This window comes from Ovis canadensis, chromosome 18 (assembly GCF_042477335.2).
Source record: "Ovis canadensis isolate MfBH-ARS-UI-01 breed Bighorn chromosome 18, ARS-UI_OviCan_v2, whole genome shotgun sequence".
In the NCBI taxonomy this organism is placed as follows: Eukaryota; Metazoa; Chordata; class Mammalia; order Artiodactyla; family Bovidae; genus Ovis; species Ovis canadensis.
The window spans coordinates 67,668,895-67,675,308 of record NC_091262.1 but is presented as its reverse complement, the minus strand read 5'-3'; the positions used below and the strand labels follow the sequence as shown (position 1 = coordinate 67,675,308).

The window sequence follows — 6,414 nt, the reverse complement described above, 5'->3', positions numbered from 1 at the left end:
CTAATCTTAAACTTGCATTATATAAAATATTAACACAAAGTGAATTATAGACCTAAATATAAAATCTAAAACCGTACACTTTTAAGAAAACAAATCAGTTAGGCTAGAGGATTTGGACTATTTTTTTTTCATTCTGCAACTCCATGTGTTTTTTGAAGTACCTGGAAAGAGGGAAAATGTACTCATTTTAGCTAGAAGTGAAGTGAAGTCGCTCAGTCGTGTCCGACTCTTTGTGACCCCATAGACTGCAGCCTACCAGGCTCCTCTGTCCATGGGATTTTCCAGGCAAGAGTACTGGAGTGGGGTGCCATTGCCTTCTCCAGAGGATCTTCCCAACCCAGGCATTGAACCCGGGTCTCCGGCATTGTAGGCAGACGCTTTACTGTCTGAGCCACCAGGGAAGCCATTTTAGCTAGAGAAGGTAATAAAATAAAAAAGAATCTGAAAACACTGGAGGAAAACTTGTTCTAAATTGTAGTCTTTTAAGACCCTCTGTATTTACATTCAAATATAACCTCTAAGGGGGAACATTCATTTTAATAGTGCCTCAAGATAGGACCTTGCAAATAGTTGGCAGTTAATGAACACATTTCTTGGATAAAGTCAAAAATTCTATAGACAATGTCAAAGAAAAATTATGCTGGACAGAGTTAAACAGGAAAGAAAGGTGTTATTCAAGACTGTGGCAAGAGGGTAGAGAGATTTAACCCTACCCTGGGAAACAGAGGCCAGAGGATTTTTAAGCCCTTTGCTGAGCTGATGGAAAAGTATTGGGGGACTTCAGAGGAGGTTGTTCAGTGTATTAGGCCATCTGTGTTTGCTAATGGTACTTATCAAAATAGAATTCTATCTTCCCACGAAGACTGGGAGTTAGGATCCCTGTCTTTCTTGATGATTAAATTGTAAAGGGATGATTCCCAGGTTCTTAAGAAAGACATTCCTGAGTTGTAAAATGGGCAAAAGGCTAGGAGAAAATTTATATCTCAAAGGGACAGATAAATAGTTCATGATGGAAAGCCTTCTAAAGTACTTGCTCTAAGGGAAATCAGGAGTTTATAGTATAAACAGGGTTTAAACTAGGGGCTTCCCTAGTAGCTCAGGTGGTAAAGAATCTGCCTGCAATATAGGAGACCCTGGTTTGATTCCTGGGTTGGGAAGATCCACTGGAGAAGGGAAAGGCAACCCATTCCAGTATTATGCCCAGAGAATGCCATGGACTGTATAGTTCATGGGATCACAAAGAGTCAGACATGACTGAGTGACTTTCACTTACCTTACCTATCATCATGATACAAAGCAATAACTTAACTTACAGGAAGGGTCTGTGATGTCTGTTTATATGAAAATACATGCAATTCTATTTGTTTTAAGGAGAAATACTGTAGCATAATACAGTAAGTTTATTTGAGTCTCATTATTGTGATTTTTGATGATTTGGTTTTGTGATAATGATTCTTTTCTGGGCAGCTAAATTGGATTTTTTAAGTCTTTTTAATATATCATCTAACTTTAATCATTAACACAGTTGGCTTTACTAGAATAGATTTAAAAAGTTATCAAATATTTTGTGCATTTTTAATGTATAAAATTACAAGTTACATGTTAATTTCAAATTGTCACGCCACATTTTGCTAAATTATCATGTTGAAATTATATATTTGAAAAGATTTAAGTTTGCTTATTCTTCTAACATAGGGTAGTAACCACAGTGCAAGTTACTTTTAAGAAAAACATTCAATTTCTGGAAATGTTTGCATTAATTAGGTGATGACTTAAAAAAAGGTGCACTACCTAAAACTTAAGAATTATGTTTTATTTAGCAGAGATACTGAAGACTTAAGCTCTGGAAAGGAGTCTCAGATAGCCCTGAGGGACTATTCTGAAGAGGTGAGGGAGGAACCAGAATATAAAGAAGTTTTGCTAAAAGAACAAATAAGCAAATAAAACAGGTAGTCAGAACATGGAAAGATTACTGTTAAAGAAACACCAGGCATCTCAAGTTCATGAATTTAGTACCTTATGATGCATGAGAGATGCAAGTGTCTAAACTCATTGAAATCATTCCTTTGATTTGCACCTGAACTATCTAGGGCTAGTATCCTCCTTTCTCCAATCTGAATCCCCTTGGATGGTGGGGGCTGTTGCAGTGGCCAATGGCTTGATGGTTGTAACATCTATTGTTTATTGATGTAACAGGTAACATTCTTTGTCCGACATAGGTAAATTTAAGAAGTAAGCTGTGTAGTTAATTAGAGACAATGCTAATACATAATTATACCTTTGTTGTATTATATACAACTGTTGTAACTACAGAGGTTTCAAGGATTTTTAAAAGAAAAATGTAGATAGAGAAAAAGCTGATTTTTATTCAAATACTGTAACAGTGATTTAGAATGAAGCAGAGACACCCAAGGCAGTCACCTGAATAAGAATTATTCCCAAACTCTGTAAAAGGCTAGAGAATTTTACTGAAAAGGTTGGTGATGGGATAAATATTTATCATTTTCTGAGTTCAATTTCTGCAAGAGTTCATGGGTTCAGTTTGGAATTCTCTTCCACAAGGAAAAAGAAGCTGCTCTGGTGAATTTGTTAGGCGAGTATATGCTCCTCGGTTTTCGTCTCGTCACAACAAAGGTTTGGAGTGATGGACATTAAAGCCCCCTTGGTGTGTCACAGCTCTCAGGTCTTGGACAGACCGTGTTTTAGCTCTGAGGTCTCAAACGGACCATGTTATAGGTCTTAGACAAATCAGTGTTACAGCTCAGCGCTATAGCTCTATTTTATTTAGAAGATAGCAGGAAAATCCATCTTCGAGGCGTGAGGGCACATCGATCCAAAGATGTGAAGAGACGAGCACCCCAGCGTGTGTGTGGGGGAGAGAGAGAGAGAGAGAGAGAGAGAGAGAGCGCACTTTGGCTCCTCTTTTTATGTGTTTTTTTCTCCCTCCTGGGCCTACCCTATGCAAATTGGGCTTAGTCAGGAGTGCTGTTCTACCTGAAGTCCTCACTCAGGTCCTTGGACCTTCATTTGACCTTCCGGTTTTATTTTCATGGGCTTTTCTCTTTCTTGTCTTTTAGCCTCCGCCATTTTGGACTCCTTTTCCCTATTCTAACTACCTAACAAATTGAAGGATGAGGACATAATAAAAGTATTACTGCTTTTATATTCACTTTGCTACAAATTCAAGATAGAATTTGTGAGTAGCAGGATCCAGGGACAATTTTAGCCTTGCCACTGCCAATGCTCAGAGATAGCAGAACCCCTCTCTATCCACTATGACCCACCTCTGGCTCAAACTTCCAGTCACTGTGGAAAATATGTTGGTGCAAAAGTCAAACTGAGCAAGCAAGCTGAGTGATATGTTGACATGGCTGCCTTCATGAAGTCTGAATAAGAAGCTGAATTCATCTTTTCTCAGTTGCTTATGAAAATGTTGCAGGAGCCCATAGATTATCTTGGAGGGTTGTCTCAAGTGCTGAGAAAATGAGGGAAGGTTCCAATAGCTTGAGAAAACAGAGAGAAAGGCGACAGTGAGCTCTGAGATATATGCAAGTGATTTACTGTCTCTTTTGAACAACAACAACAAAAAACCTTCATCCCTAGCGTTTCACAAGCCCAGACAAAGTCATTTACTTGAAAATGAAAGGAGACTACTACTGTTACTTGGTTCAGGTTACTGGTGGTGACAACAAGAAAGGATTATGGATCAGTCACAGCAAGCCTACCAAGAAGCTTTTCAAGTCAGAAAAAGAAAATGTAACCAAAAACATCCTATTGTATTGGGTCTGGGCTGTAAATTCTCTATGTTCTATTGTGCAATTCTGAACTTCCTGGAGAAAGCCTGCTCTCTTGCAAAAAGAGCTATTTTCCCCTACAGTTTTATTGAAATATAATTGACATATTACACTCTATGTTAAGGTGTACAACATGAAGTTTTGAAAAATGCGTATGCTACAAAATGAGTACCACAATAAGCTGAGCTAACATTTATCACCTCACATAGTTACACTTTTTCTCCTTGTGATGAGAACTTTTCAGATTTACTCTCTTATAACTTTCAAATATACAATACATTATTACCTATAGTCATCATGTTGTAGGTTAGACAACATGTTAGAAAATAATATATGTTATTTATCTTATAACTGGAGGTTTGTACTGTTTAACCATCTTTACTCAATTACTCTCCCCCCAGCAACCACAAGTCTGACTCTGTTTCTATGAATTTAATTTCACATGTAAGTGAGATATATGTATATGAAGATATATATATATATATATTATTATTATTATTTTTTTCTTTCTCAGTCTGACTTATTTCACTAGCACAATGCCCTCAAGGTCCATCCATATTGTTGCAAATGGTAGAATTTCCCTCTTTTTAATGGCTGAATACTATTCTATCATATATATATGCCTTATTTTCTTTATATATTAATCTGTTGATAGATTGTCAGCTTTTGATGATGCCATTGCTGAACTTCATTCATTTAAGAATCACACAAAGATAGCATGGTAACATGCTAGGCATGCCAAATGAGAGGCTTGAGAGGCAACTTGACATTGTGAACACTGGATGCCCAAGTGCTGAAACAAGAGAAGGAGGGGCAAATTACCCAGCCTCCCAACTCTCATCTATTGCGTTTTGAAATTTACACATTTGTTATCCATGCTGCTGCTGCTGCTAAGTCGCTTCAGTCGTATCTGACTCTGTGCGACCCCATAGACGGCAGCCCACCAGGTTCCTCCGTCCCTGGGATTCTCCAGGCAAGAACACTGGAGTGGGTTGCCATTTCCTTCTCCAGTGCATGAAAGTGAAAAGTGAAAGTGAAGTCGCTCAGTCATGCCCGACTCTAGCGACCCCATGGACTGCAGCCCACCAGGCTCCTCCATCCATGGGATTTTCCAGGCAAGAGTACTGGAGTGGGGTGCCATTGCCTACTGCCCCACAAATAGATTTTTTTGACAAGTGTATATTAATTTTATTTCAATTTCTATTTTTTCCATAAAGTTTTTTGTTTAATATTAGGGGAATAGAGTCAGTTAATATTTAGACATTTACCTTTTCTTTCTTTCTCTTTCTTATTTTTAAATTTTACATTCAGACCTGATTTGCTTTTCCATTTATTCAGCTCTTATTTTAACAAAGTATTTTATCTTGCTTTAATAAGGTTTTGTTGTTTCTTCATATAGGTTTTGAACCTTTATCACATTTTCCTAAGTATTTTTTCATTTGGCTATTATCAATTAGATTTTTAAAATTGAGATATAATTGACATTAAACATTAGTTTCAAGGTGTACAACATAGCAATTTGATATGTGTATATATTGTAAAACATGTATCACAATAAATCTAGCAGACATCCCTCACCATATATAGTTAATTTTTTTTTCTTGTGTTGAGAACTTGTACTCTCTTAGTAATTTTCAAGTACACAATACAGGCATATCTTGGGGTTTTTGTTGGCTCAGTTCCAGACCACCACAACAAAGGGAACATTACAGTATAGTGATGTGAAGAACTTACTCCTTGGAAAAGACCCTGATGCTGGGAAAGATAGAAGGCAGGAGGAGAAGGGGACGACACAGGATGAGGTGACTGGATGGAATCACCAACTCAATGAATGACTGGATGGACATGAGTTTGAGCAAGCTCTGGGAGTTGGTGATGGACAGGGAAGCCTGGCATGCTACAGTCCACAGGGTTGCAGAGTCGGACATGACTGAGCAACTTAACTGACAATATTGTGTCACACAAATTTTTTGGTTTCCCAGAGCATATAAAAGTTATGTTTATACTATACTTAGTAGAGTCTATTAAGTATGCAATAGCATTAAGCCTAAAAAATAATGTATATACCTTAATTAAAACATACTTTATTGCTAAAAATGCTAACCATCATCTGAGAATGAAGGGTTGCAACAAACCTTCATTCTTATAAAAAAATGTAACATCACTAGATGGTCAATACTGAAATAAGATTGATTATTCTTTGCAGTCAAAGATGGAGAAACTCTATACAGCAAAAACAAGACCAGGAGCTGACTGTGGCTCAGATCATGACCTCTTTATTGCAATATTCAGGCTTAAATTGAAGAAGGTAAGGAAAACCACTAGACCATTCAGGTATGACCTAAATCAAATTCCTTATGATTATAAAGTGGAAGGGAGAAATAGATTCAAGGGATCAGATCAGATAGACAGAGTGCCTGAGGAACTATGGATGGAGGTTTGTGACATTGTACAGGAGGCAGGAATAAAGACCATCCCCAAGAAAAAGAACTGCAAAAAGGCAAATGGTTGTCTGAAGAGGCCTTACAATAGTTGAGAAAGGCAAAGGGGAAAAGAAAGATATATCCATTTGAATACAGAACTCCAAAGAATAGCAAGGAGAGATAAGAAAGCCTTCCTC

General features: G+C 37.5%; 1 pseudogene; it reads left to right on the top strand.

Moving 5' to 3' along the window:
* The first annotated feature begins 3,411 nt into the window (after positions 1 to 3,411).
* Positions 3,412 to 4,527, top strand: LOC138423413 (14-3-3 protein zeta/delta-like; annotated as a pseudogene).
* Positions 4,528 to 6,414: the final 1,887 nt, after the last annotated feature.